This window comes from Pinus tabuliformis, chromosome 4_2 (assembly GCF_031772625.1).
Source record: "Pinus tabuliformis cultivar Carrire ecotype Pingquan chromosome 4_2, CPIR1, whole genome shotgun sequence".
Lineage (NCBI taxonomy): Eukaryota > Viridiplantae > Streptophyta > Pinopsida > Pinales > Pinaceae > Pinus > Pinus tabuliformis.
The window spans coordinates 543,534,782-543,549,708 of NC_142304.1; the positions used below are offsets into that span (position 1 = coordinate 543,534,782).

Genomic DNA, 14,927 nt, shown 5'->3' on the forward strand with positions numbered 1-14,927 from the left:
CGTGGAGTCCATTGAATACGCGGTTTACAGAAATGCTATGTGAAACGTTGTTTTATAGAAATGCTATGTGTTAAAACACTGCTTTACATAAACTCTGTTATATATACGCGGTTTTCGTGTGCCTGTATAATTCGATGTTCTCCATAATGCAGTACTCTTAGCACTCTGGACTTTGAATCCAGTGACCTGGGCTTAGACAATAAGGGATGTATTATTTGTCACATTACCTGAGGATTGAGTTGTGTTTTCAGATTTAATTGTGTGGAGTGGGTGCAACTATTCTCCTCAGTCGTGTACTCTACTGCTCTGAGACAAGATCTGGATAAAAATCCAATTGTATGTTGCAAGGGAATAGCTGCTCATGAGCTGATAACACCATTGATCAAGAGATGAAAATAATAGAAAATGTAGCCTTCTGTATTACAGAGTACATGGCAACAAGAAATGAAAAGCTGAATTCTCAAGAAGCTGAGATGGTAGATTGATATCTGACAGATCTGTTTCTTGCATAGACTTTGAGATGTCATCCACAGAGAATGGTATACTCAAGTCGTCATCCAACAAGAACAAATTTCCATGAGCATCGTTTGAATCTTCTGCCATCAACATTTTCATGCTTGCAATAACATCTGGAGACACACTGTGTGTGCCATATTCATCGTCCCAGTACATGGTACTGATTCTATACAATTGTTGTATGCTTAAAACCAGACAGAGATCGTGGGAAATTTCATCCAAATATTTCTTTGGCTTTTGATGTATAACCAAAAATCCCACTGCTTGTCTAATATGCTTGAGTGCATCCCAGGCTGAGCCTGCATACTCTTCCTTTGCTTCACAGCACCAAAGTTCTAGTTCAGCCAACCCTGCTTTTACATATTCTCCATTGCTAAATGAGCAGCATTCACGCCGTAAAAGGAGGCTGTTGAAAAGTTGTACATTGATGTATGCAAATGTCTGGGTAAATACCTTACGAACAAGAATAGATGGGACATAATTTCCACGCATAGTTTGGAGAAGATTGGTTAGGCTCTTGATAATGCTTTGCCAATGATTGTTGGATGCTTGCTGTGTGTTTGCATTTGCTTGGGATCGAGATATCTTAACTGCGCTTGCTCTTGGTGTTCTTGGGACCTGGATACATAGGCCAAGCAACACAGATATTTCCTTCTTAAGATTGTCACGGATAATCCCATATTTTTTTTAAACATAAGCTATAAGTTGCTATTTGAATAACAAAGCTAGATACTTTGCTTCCACTTGGAATACAGAATCCAACCCAGCAATCATCCCACCAGTTCCAAATGGAAGGCCTATGCCAAATTTATTAAGGAGTCAAATTGGAGGCTGAAATACTCATTATATCCATAGGTGATCTGCATCTAAATTGTATTCCTTGTGTTGCATTTGCGAAGGGGACAAATCCAGGGGCCATTGCTAGTTGAGGATTTGAAACCAATGATGCCATTACTTTGCAAACAAATGTTAAATTTGAAGAATTATTGAGTTTTGACATTCCAAAAAGGGGCTTGACAAATCACTGCGCTAAAGATACATTGTTGATCATTTCAGAATTTTCCCGATTCTAACACTGGGTGAAGATACTTGATTCTCTTGAAGCTTTAGTTCAGCTATGAGAAATCAATTTGCAGGGTTCGATCTAGCTTCCTTGCAATTTATTATATTTAGTATCTTGATGACACAAACTAGGCTCTACTAAGACTATCCACAAATTTCATTTGTAAAGAAAGTCAAAGATTGAATCTCTTTTTCACAGTGTGAGTAGTTTGAATAATTTGAGAAGTACATTAAAGCAGCAAGTCATTTGCTACATTGAAATTGGTACTGTACTGTTGACTAATATAAGCCAGAGGACCAGCACTGTATAGTTTGCTAAGTATTTGGACATATAAGGAGGTATATCACTGTTGGTTCAGCATGCTAGAGACTCATTCCAATGCCTATGACCTGAGCAAGTGTTGGAGTAGCATTCTGGGTCTGAAAGTCCTTGTTAGAATTTACTCTCATTGCTTATCTTCATTGCCAGAAAGTGGAAAGTGGCAAGATCAGAGAATTGTGTTATAATTGTTGAAGTTTTGATAGCCATCATTTCTGATTTGAAAGTGAAGGAGTATTTGAAGGATCCAAGCAAGTTTGCAGTTGTTGCTACCCAAGTTGTGGTATTAAAACTCATTATAGTCTCTGTCTACATATATGTGCATTGATTCCTTGATTCATTTACTACACATTTATAAAGGATATACCTGTGTATTGTGAGTGGGTATTAATTTTCTGCACTGAGTAGTAGTTGTGATCAGTTTTTAAGGTGTAAATCTGACATTGAAGAAAAAAATGGCTAGAATCAGTGAAGTATTAGAGTTCCTCAAAACTCTCATATTGTCTACTAATCATGATATATTAAAAGTCAGCAAAGTTTCTCTCACAGACATTCAGGTCTGTCTACAAAATGCACAAGAGAAAAATGATTTTTTGCAGCTTGAATCACAGCTACAGCAAGAAGAGCTACATAAAAATAGACATCATTCTGAACCTGTTTTTGTTTAAAACATTGAGACAACCACCCATCAGCAGCAAGTCAATAATGTTACAGTTCATTCAAATAAAGCAGCAGCTGTACATGCAGATGCAGAAACTCAATCTGCACTTCCCAAGCCCATCATCAGACCTTGGGAACAGCTTGTCCACAACAAGCACAGAACTGGTCTTGGATATGACAAGGACTTGTCCTTTCATATTCCAGAATACTCAAAGCCCATTCAGTTTCAGAGTGCTGGATTCATTCATGATAGTTAACCTTCTCCTCATGACAGTTCACCTGCTCCTCATGACAGTTCACCTCCAGCTGTTCCAGATTCTGCCCCTCTTCCACAGCAACAACAACAACAACAGATTGTGAAATGTCAACACTGTGACTGAGTTGGCCATCTGAAAGATCACTGTTTTGATCTTCATCCATGTAAGCACTATCATAAAACCACCCATTCTTCACACAGATGCTTCAGAAACAAACATCCTGCAAGAACAAAGATTCATCTTGGATGTATCACTTCTTGGAAATGGGCATCAACAGCCAAGAAGATACTCCAATCACATGTCAGAACTTGTTCCAGAGTATTGAATAATCTTGCAGTTGAGTTTTCTCCATCATCTCACCTTGTATCTGATAGGGGGGAAAATGATGTTCATCTACAAGCTTCAAAGCCACATCAAGCAAGCCTAAGCCACAACCTGCCACACCAGTTTTAGAGTTGTAGCCAGAGATAAAGATGCCTGTGAACATGTCTTCAGTTGGTAATCTAGGACACTTCCCCTAGCAAAAGACTCCAGCTTCTTGCTAGTTTCGGAAGAATTCCAGGAACAAAATTGAGAACACTTCCTCTAGCAGAAGACTTCATCTTCTTGCCAGTTTTGGAAGAGTTCTAGGAATTGCATTAAGCATTCTAGAGTTGTTGGTCATCCTTAAACCATCACAGGTTGAGACTTCCCTTTTCAGGTTGAAGTTCTCCTTTTTATGCGGGGTGAGACCTCCCTTTATTGGTTGAAGGTTTCCCTCTTCAAAAAAATAGGAGCACTTCCTCTAGCAGAAGACTTCAGCTTCTTGCCAATTTTGGAAGAGTTTCAGGAACTGTACTAATCGTTCCAGTGTTGGTGGTCATCCTTAAACCACCGCCCTTTATACCAACATTTCAGAGAGCACATTCAGCCTTGTGCTGCCATGCATTTTTGCACATTTTGTATTACAACTCTCTTCTTGGACTCATACATAACACTTCAGATTAAGGGGGGGAATTTTTGGCACCTAATCCTCAATGGGTTAGTGTGGAAGCTGAATAGACAAAGTAGTCCAAGAGACCTTGGGATGTGAAACTCAACAGTCACATAATGTACTATAAATGTATATCATTTGTCAATAAAAATTGTACTTGCATGTTTTATCTTTCATATTGTTCTTGCTGCCCATGTGTGTTTAACAGTAGAGGAGAAAGAATCTAAGTGACCAAGTGAAGTGCGTCTTGGGTCGTAGAGTAGGAGAAGGCTCTGCAACTGAGTGCACAGAGGCCTAGTAGTCCAGAGTTGAGTGCGCAGAGGCCTAGTAGTCCGCAGCTGAGTGCGTAGGGTGGAGTTAAGTCTGTAACCGAGGAAAGAATTAATAAAGAGAAGTTTTATCATAATTCTATGTATTTGTTCTTGAGTTAATGCATGGTTGATATAAATTGAAAATATACTATTTCTATACTATGCACACCTGTATGAATGGTTTATATTGTTAAGTATAACTTAAATCATGCAAGTAGGCTAAGTTAATAAACTAAAATTGCAATATCAATGAAGTCTTGGGTAATAACATGGAAGTGCAACATTTAGCCCCTGAGTAGGGTTGCACAAAGGTAATATCTCAGGCTGCGAGGTATCGGAGAGTGCGCGAAGCAACTTGTGCACAAGGTCAAACCGCGGACCACTTGAACTCATCAGACATCTCCAGGGTCTGTAAACTTGGTTCTAGCACGCTCCCATACTACTTCAGGTGAGACATCAGTCCGCACTCTATGAACTATTGCGAAAGGGCCAGTAGTACCAGGATTTGTTGGCTAAATCAACTCTGAACCTGGGTCAAGCCTCAATAAGCCAACATTGATCCTAACGAGATAGCCCGCGATCCTCTACAAGATGAAGCTGTCTATCTTATCGACTTTACTAACCCTTGGTATGGTGACATTCTTATCTACCTCCAAGCATAATGTTTCTGCCCTAAAATATCATCAGGTGACCATCATCGCATCTGCCACCAAGCATGACACTATTTACTGCTTAATGATATGTTATATCGTCGTGGTGCTGATATAGTTCTTCAATGTTTCCTCACTCATGAGGAGGTGGAACACCTTTTAAATGACTGCCATACTGGGGCATGTGGTGGTCATCTTTCTGGCATATCTACTGCTTAGAAAATTTTGTGCGCAAGCTACTACTAGCCAACCTTCTTTAAATATTATATCAAGGCTATCTGGCAGTGCCACCCTTGTCAAGTGTTTACAAAGAAAATGCACATTCCTCTAGCTCTACTACACCTGGTTATATCCGTCAGCCCCTTTTCCAAATGGGGGATAGACTTCATAACTTGGAACCCCACTTTCTCTGTTGGACACAACTATATTATCGTAGTTGTGGACTATTTCACGAAATGGGCCGAAGCCCTTCCCACCTTCTAGGCCGATGGAGAAACTACAGTGTTATTCCTATTTAATTAGGTCATCTATCACTTCGATGTGCCTCACACAATAATTATAGATCATGGGTATCATTTTCAGAATCACATGGTGTCTGACTTAACATCATTACTCGATTTTTGCTAGGATCAATCATCCTCCTACTACCCCCAAGCTAATGGTCAAGTAGAGGCCATCAATGGCATATTAAAGACCATGATCTATAGGTTAGTAGGGAATCATAAAACCCACTGGAATCAGATGTTATATCCTGCACTATGGGCATACTAAACTGCAGTAAAAACTACTACAGGCTTCACGCCTTTTCAACTAGCTTATGGCCTTGAAGTAGTTTTACCAATCGAGTGTCAGATTCCTTGCTTACAAATAGTCATTGAACTCTTTCCCAGCACCACTACCAAAGAAGATCATGTGTTATACCTAAATCAACTAGATGAAACCTATCGAGATGCCGAATTGGCACTTAAAGCCCACAAGTGCTGGCTCAAAGCCCAGTACGACAAAAAGGTCAAGCCTCGTTCTTACCGAGAAGGAGATCTTGTTTTACTCTACGATAAAAAAATATGACTTCTTGGGGGCAAGAACACTTCAACCCTTATGGCTCGGTCCATATTTCGTCACAAAATCCCTATCAAAAGGGTCATATGAACTTTAGTACTAGGAAGGAGTCCTTCTCGCTAAGCACCGAAATGGGTTCTATTTGAAAAAGTATTATGCCTAGTATTGCACTAGGCATGTGCTTTGTAATTTTATGTTTTTATAAGTTTTGATTCTTTTTGATGTGACTGGAATTTTTGGTATTTCTTGAAGTATTTGTCTCATACATATTTCTCATTATGTAGATGTCTTCATTACCCTTAGCATACGTAGGATACACGGATGGTGTCAGTCTTCACACATGGCACATTGCATTAGATGCTCGGGTCATTTACACACCTGAGTTGGAACTATTTTGTTCCGACGGAGTCTTTCTTGGTATTGCCACCAACAATATTGGTGAGTACATGTCCGTGATTTCACTTCCCACTAAAGCGTCATCAAGGGACATCTCCAATCTGGTGGTCAGGCTAGACTCTCAGCTTGTTGTTATGCAATTGGAAAACCACTATCACATTCACAATCCAATCTTGTTACGTCATTATTTAGGGGTACAACTCTTGGAATGTCAATTTGATGTTATCACATATGAACACATTCCTATAGAATTTAATATAGTTGTTGATTCGTTGGCAAACTATGTGTTAGATTGGCATCTGTCTCATTCATTATAGTTACATTTATTAAAGTAAATATTTACACAATTAAAATTTTACAAAAACACTTAAAAAACATTTACATCATAAAATACCAAAATATATATATATATCGAATCCAGTCTTTTACTTCAGAAAATATCCCAAAACTTGGTTGTTTTAAGTACAAAATTACTATTAAGCCTAGTTATAAACACCCGATGACTATGCCATGCATCTGCTAATAGAACCTACTGCTCATGAAAAGATAACACTTCTCTAGCTATCCTCCGAAGAGGAACTAGAAACCGCTCAGGAACACCAACTGTGTGTTGATGCATATGAGTGGGTATCTCCCTCATATGAAGGGGGGGCACACCCATGCTCAAGCCCTCCAGGTTCCTTAGAATCTCACGAAGACTCTCAGAATCACCCCCGCCTTTGGGTAATTGGCCTCCTCGCCTCACTTAGCGACGCTCACCTATAGATTGCACCGGTGCCACATCTGTGTCAAGCAAAAAGATTCATGTCAATACTTGTTCACCCATAAAATCAACAAAAACATAACATAAACATTCAAAAGCTTAAAAATACTTTAAGTACTCTAAAAATCCTTCTTACCTTGAGGCCCCCAATTTGTACCAGGCGGCAAAATCAAGTCAGGGTCACCGGTGAAGTCCATGCCCTTGTAGGCATAGTCATCGATCATCACAATCTGGCCACTGAGCCATTCGAAGAAATCTTCTTCGAAAAAATGTCGGATGGGTCCTCCTCCTATGTGAGGATCAAGCGATGCCCATCACCTCTATCTAGGCTCCCTCAGATCAAGGGGACCTAAGCTCATTCATGGGCGCATAACTGGCACCCTCTCAAGTATGAAGGAGACAATGAGAGTGCCATACCCAAAACTCTATTGGGTTTGGGTCTTACATGCGGTCAACTTTGCCTTCAACTGATGAAGCACTGCCTCACACCAATTGAATATCTGCAGCTAGACATAGTCAACTACAAGAAATAGTTGGGCCTTTGTCACAACATGGGGACTTTTTGACCCTGCCAAGTGAACAATCATCCATAAAATGGCCCTCATAGATCTGGATCTAATCCTCTCTATTGGGACACTGTTGATGACGAGTCCGCTCTCAGGGATACAGTAACCTTTGACCAGCTCTAAGGTGGATCGGGGATCAGGCCTACCACCAGTCAAGTTTGTCTATGCTCCTCTGCACAACAAACCTGTTAAGAAATATGTATCATCTCAGTCAATGGCCAACTCATGGTCCCCAATCTGAAACACTTGTTTGTGTTCATCCTAGCGCTGAATAATCTAGCTCAAATGTTCCTCCTAACCTTTCACCAAGTCCAATTGTGCATACTTCATCAACCCACAATAGTGCAATGCAAGTATGTAAGCTGGATCATTTCGCATCAACAATTCTTGTCAGTCATGGGCCCATTCTCTCTATAGACTAGTCATAATGGCTCAAAACTTGCACAAATCAACCCAAAAATCAGTGCAAATGGGGAAAAAAAGCTCAAGAAATCATTGCCAAGGGTTTTGGGGTGCACCCTCATGCACTAACACCCCTTCTAGTGACAAACAGGGAGGATTAACACCCTCCCCCGAGTCGTAAAGGGCGTTTAATGCTCCCTACAGGCCTGGAAGGGGGTTTATGTGCAATAAATGATCTAGGACTCCCCATATCTCCAAAAATACACCCCAAAAGTAGCTAAAAAAAGGTTTAATAATGAAAGATCAGGGTATTTGCATATACCTAGGACTGACGGCATGTCAAATAGTCGGCCGGATCTCCCACAATCATTTGTGGAAAATCTGCTCCTCTTTACCTCCAAAACACTCTCACAACTCTCAAGTGATGAAAATGGTGAAAGTGGAAGCTCAAGAACTCCCTTATAGTCACTTTGGAGACACGACTTATCTTAATTGAAGTCATTAAAGTAGAATTAGTCCATTTCCTATGATATTTATCCTACACCATGACCCCATATTGGCAGAAGTAGCTCATGTTTTGATGAAAGAACTTTCAAGATTGAACGACAGAAATGACCATGTTCGATTCTCAATGAGTGCTTTCTTTTATGGGATGTTTTCTCGCTCTAAAATTTGAAAAATCCCCGATCTTTTCATCATCGAGCTCGTTAAAAACTTATGACGATGGTTTGAGAAACTCTTTTCCTAGCTCACTAAATTGAAAAAGATCAACTGAGCATTCTTTTTGGGGACTTTTTCTCGCTCATAAAATCGAAAAAACCTCGAGTTAGTTCTTCGAACACATTAAAAAATTAGTAAGAAGCTTCGAGCATTCTTTTTAGGAACTTTTCTCGCTCGTTACATAAAAATACCCTAAGTTTTCGTCATTGGGCTCGTTAAACACTTACGACGACGATATGAGCGCTTTCTTTTTTGGGACTATTTCTTGCTCTTAAATCAAAAAATCCCTGAGTTTTTCCCTTCTTTGGGCTCATTAAACACTTATGATGATGATATGAGCGCTTTCTTTTTTGGGACTATTTCTTGCTCTTAAATCGAAGAATCCCCATTTTTTTCCCTTCTTCGAGCTCGTTAAATCTACGAAGAAGGAATGAGAAGTTATTTTACCTCTTTTTCCTTGCTCACTAAACTAAAAAAGGTACCTCAAGTTTTCTTCATTTCACTCGTTAAAATTCGATGAATGTCTATGGAGTTTTTGTCACGTGACTCATTAAAATTTCACGACAAAGATCAAGTTTACGTTGTCTCCTCGTACTCGTAACAAAATGAGGCAAACATCTATTGAGCATAGGCTTCTCTTTATCCAGACTCAGTAGATTAACTTACGGAAAAGGAAGCATTCTAGGTATATTAATAAACCTTTGTCGCACCTACTTAAAAACTATGACAAAGGGACCACCTTGGAGTCATTCTTTACGATCTTCTCAGAATCTCGAAATATGAAAATACCACAGAGTTGTCTCGTCTGGACTCATTAAATTACACAGATGTGGAATAGAGTCGCTCTTTTTATGATCCTTTTTAGACTCTTAAAACATGAAAAGATCGACGAGTTTGCATGTCTAGACTCATTAAAATAATCAGATAGAGCATAGAGTCACTCTTTTTACAGTCCTTTTCAGACTCTTAAAACATGAAAAGATCGATGAGTTTACCATCTGGACTCACTAAACTAATCAGATGGGGAAAGTGGAGAATACAATTTCTTTGTGTTCCATATTGTGAAATGATTTTTTGGCAGCAGCCGCTCCCTTGAACATGGCACTCCCTCAGATAAACCTTCCCTGTAATGGCCTCTAAATATGAATCTTAACATCCTATGAGTTTAGCCTATATACCCAGATGTTCTTGCATCTTTTTATCTTAACAATCTTTGGTGTTCATGAGTCTAGTGCTGCATGGTTAAAACCATTGTTGTGCCTTCTATTGTTCAAGGGAAAACCTTTATCTTTTGTTTCCTCCATAAAACCATCAAGCATATCCTATCATCATGCCCTCTGTCACTTTGACCCAATGCTCAAAAGATTCCTCAAAAAACAATCATTCTTGTCCTGTTTTGTGTCGACTAATGTAGGACAGCTTATTGCCTACCTTTCGACAGGTCTCTTCATATCGACTTCAACACTCTATCTAGGAAGAAAACCCAGAAACACTTCAGTGCCTTGGTACTTGCAGACATCAGTGGTAGGTCACCTTGTGTTTGGTTAGGAGTTTTCATTTTTGGCTCCTGGTTAAATGATTCTATGAGTGTTCGACGACAAAAACATTATTCACACTCTCTAGATTGTACTGTGCATCTTAGAGACCATCACCATTATCAGTGGCCATCCTTGCGTCTGTTAACGGTCTCCATTATTGACTGGTAATCAGGCGATTTCATGCATGTTTGACCTCAACACCTATATTCACATGTATTGATCTATGATGTTGCAGTGAAGTGGAAATCAATACCTTGGGTAGAGGTTTACATCACTCCGCCTTGTTTCCTCTCCCAAGTTGCATTTGTTTTTTTTTTTAGACAGATCATCAGAATGATCCTATTATGACACAGGTTCCACATTGTGCTTATCGGCGGACAGCGTCATCATATCTCTTTTCTGAGAAAATAAATATGGCATACCTACTAAGCGTGGGAATGCCCAACTCAGGACATAATTTTAGTTGTTTTATATAAATGTGTTGTATCAGGTTTCTCATACCGCCTGAAGCTCTGATCCTCCCTCTCTCTTTTCCAAAGAAAAGGACAATTAAATATAAAATATTTCAGCCATCGTCATAGACTCTAATCTCACACTTTAGGGGGCATCTATTATACAAGAAAATGACCTCCTCATTAGCTCAAAGGAGAAAGACATGATGACTGAAGGACTTACAAAGTTCACAGGCCCAGTTGTCAAGCTAATGCTATCTAAACACTAGCAACCTACTTTATAGAGCTTCCTAGCAAGGCTAAGGGTGTGTTAGTGCCTAAGGTAACTATGTTTGTTGCCTCAGGAAGAGCGTTAGTGAACCCTAATGAGTTTCTATGGGTCAAGGGAACAATCTGACTGAGAAATATACCAAGATTCTCTCCTATGTCAGTTCACAAAAGCAGGGAAACATCAGAACTAAACCTATTTTGGGGAATTACTAATTCCTAATGGAGTATGCAAATGGGAAAGAGCACAAAGGCATGGAAACATCATTGCTTTTGCTTAATGGTACTCACGAAGGACTTGGAAACCCTATCCTCACATGCTATATATGCAAGGCTAGGACCATTGTAAAAGGGATCGAACCATTTGAAAGGATTTCCTATTTGACTGTCAAGCTGAGTCTTAGACTAAGGAATCAAAAGAGGTTAAGAAGGGAGAGAGAGAGAGAGGAGCTAGAGGGTTAAGGGAAGGCTGATACAACCGATGGTTGTAATCACTCTTTCTACTTAAATATAGAACTGCAATTTTGTTGTCCACTCCGAGATGTTGGTAGGATAACTTGTTTATATGTTTATGCAACATTGTTAGCATGAGTGTCTTAGATATATGCAACTAGATATATTTATATGTTCATGCATTTTTTATCAAGGTTTTATGTTGTGATATTACGCTTGTCTTTGCTATGTGAAGGTTTTGATCTCGAGCTGGCTTAGGGGTCTTCTGCCTAGCTACATTGCGCTCTCTAATAACACCACACTAAGACTCGAGGTAATGATTCCTTCTCACTTTTATATTCATTTGTTAAGCATAGATATGCATGCATCTTTGTGATAGCTGCAACTAATTTGACTGTCTTCCAAGGATCTTGTGAAGATCCTTGAGGGATTCTACATCACCAAACACCCGTGCATTAATCCTTATAGCAGCCAAAAAGTGATGAGCCCCAGTATTGCGGAAAGTATGTTGCAACTCGTAGGGAAACCAACTTTATTTTATCAACCTGGGGTTCATACAAACTTAGAGGTGATAGTGCTATATGCACATCAGATGCAACAATCTACTCTTGTCACTTCTCAACTAGGGCGATAGACCACTAGGGTTTTTCAAACCAATCTTCTATTGGCTATAAGGAGGTTGACTACTAATAGTGAATGTAAAGCTATTTTTAATGCAGAAAATAACTACTTACCTATGTTAAGGAAATGAAAGTGTTGAGTAGAAAGTGATATGAAATTATATGAAATTACCTAGCCAATAATTAACACACGTTACTTGTGGAAGAGACCTAATTTAACCTTGCATTCTATCATCTAGTTATCTAGACTAAGTAAGCATGGAAATGACCCTAACATTGCTAAGCCTAATGTATGCATGCACTAGCTAAATATTGTAGAAAATTGTCTTTTGGTTTTCAATTTAGAAATGTAAATGTTAAGCTAAACAAGTTGATCTTTTGCAAGGGAGGAAGGTTTGGGAAAACTAGTCAAAAAATGACATTGAGGGGCATGTATGTCAAGTTGAAGGCCTACCCTAGGCTTTGATCATCAGATTTTCCCAAAACATCCTAAAACAGGCTGCTACAGGGTTTCTTGTAGTTTCTACAGGATTTCTTGTAGTTACTACAGGATGTCCTCGTTTACTACAGGAAACTTAGTTGAAAGATGTAGGAAGGTAGGGAAGTTGAAAGGAAGTGTTGGGAAGGTGTATGATTGTGGAATAGGTATGGGGAAGGTGCACACTACCCAAGGATCATCCCAACTCTTCAAGATGGTTGGATTTTCTCAAGGTAGTTGTCCACAGTGGCTACAAAATAGAAATATGAATTGGTGATTGGTATGGTTTGGAGAGGGTGTGAGAAAACGTAGATGAGACTACTGGAATGAGTTCCTCCTTGCAAAACAGAAACTCCTGCAACAACACATATTCATTTCTTCATTTATGCACAACTTTATGTAATTGTGGAAAAGATGAGTTGAATTTGAGAAACAGATTTATTGATGGCCAATGGATTAACTCTATGGAATGGAATTCTTTCTAATCTACAACAAACTCAAGAAACCAAAATGATAATTGCAGGTGATTCTAAGAAATCATTAACAATGATCTACTTCAACAAGAAATCCTAAGCTATGTAACAACCAAGAGATAAATATATTTTTGTGGTTGTGAGAGTGGGGCCCTCAAACCATGATCCCATGGGAGATGAGGATGAGACCACTATCACAAGATTTTATGAAGTCTTTTCTTTCACTACTGTAACATTGATCTACTTATCCAACTAATGGAAGAAAAACTAACCAATCATTCAAGGACTTCTAATTTAAACAAATAGAGATAACTTCATAAACTAATCTATGATTCTAATATAAGGATTCATATACAAAAAGAGGAACCTCTGCTGCTAGGGTTGGGCCCTAACCCAAGAGCTTCAACCCTCTGAGCCAACTCAGTGTTGGATCAAAGAAACCATTTTCATTATCACAAAAATCTCAAAAATTACATGAGAATAATAGTCACAATATATTAGCTCGAAATTGCCTCTTTGTTACAATAAAAAGTCGAATCCTATTGAGGACCTAGGCTTTCTTATTTATACAACCTTCCTTAAAATTAGGGAGGTGTTGTTGTGGCTACAACCACCATCCAAAATTTTTCCTTAGCTTCCTTTTGGATCCCCCTTTCCAACCTTCACAAAAAATTGCCTTGCTTCATCAAGTTCACAAGATTCAGTGTTTTTCTTGCACAAAGGTAGCCTGTCGATCACAGCTCGATGCATTCCCCTCACAGGCTGATCACCTAGACTTGGTCCAGTTGCAAGCTGAGTAGCTTCCCCAAGAAATTATGCAATTTTGGAGGGCAACCAACCTTCCCTCCAGGAAATGCGCAATCCTGATTGGAAGCCTGCTAGGTTCCAGAATTGTGCAATTCTTCTAGTTAGCACTCACAGTGAAAATTGCACAATTTTCCCTAACAGGGCTTCTCAGCCCAGAATTTGCGCAAATCTAGGCAGCAATTAGCTACTCTACCTAAAAATTACGCAAATCACATGGGAAGTCAGCCGAGCTCCTAGCCAGAAATGTAGATTTCCTTCAAGCAGTCGAACAACCTTTTGCATGTGCAGCTGAGTTGACTGGTTCCCTCCAGGACCGAGCAAAAAAAACTTGCATGCATGGGCTACTCCTCCCAAGGAAGCATGCAAAGGCATCCCTTGTTTTAGGGATCTATGTTTAGTAAGTGGAGGTTACATGCAAGGATCATTTTAGAAACCTCCCACCAAGTGTCGCTTTCCCTAGATTTGTGGCATGTGCGTCACAACCTCGATGTTACAAAAACTCATCAACTGGATGCTGGAAATCTCATTCCTCACATCAACCTTGCAACTCTAAAATCCCACATCACATCTAGGAGCAGCCAACACATTCAGCACAGTTTTTTTGGGGTAAGCCCACTTCCCATGCCTTGTGTTGCATTTCTGTCACTTTTTATGTTTTCTCTTGTATGAGTATTGTTTGCTTGATTTCTTTGAACACTTGTTGTCATTTACATGTATATTAGCTTTTCCTAGCATCATTTCAGTTTTCGTCAACATCTCACTATTGTCGCATGCATGAAACTATTTTTTGCAAACAGTCGTCGATTCGGTGACTCGCCTCACCCACATGCATGTTGTTCCATTTTATGAATGTGTCATTCACCATTTGCATGCATGATCATTCGCTTATGCTTACACTCAGTATCAGCATGCATTTGCATTCACATTCGCATTCAGTTGCCCGTCAGTGAGTCTGGCCAACATTGGCCTAGACTCTGCCTCACTAGACAACATTGTGCAATATTGAGAGGAAAGGCTCTTCTTTCCTTTCTAGAAATGCTCATTTCTACCCAGCAACTAATCCTTAGGCCTGCTTTGCACAATCCTGAGGGACAGTGACTGTTGGCCAAGAAAATTATGCAAGGCAATAACTGAGCTTGCAGCCATTGCCAGCTAAAATTGTGCATTGCACAATTCCAATAGTCA

The 14,927-nt window shown here is 39.5% G+C and overlaps 1 pseudogene; it reads right to left on the bottom strand.

Annotated features, from left to right (window-relative positions):
• Window positions 1-420: 420 nt before the first annotated feature.
• Window positions 421-1,189, bottom strand: LOC149170432 (myosin-11 pseudogene; annotated as a pseudogene).
• Between the last annotated feature and the right edge of the window lie 13,738 nt (window positions 1,190-14,927).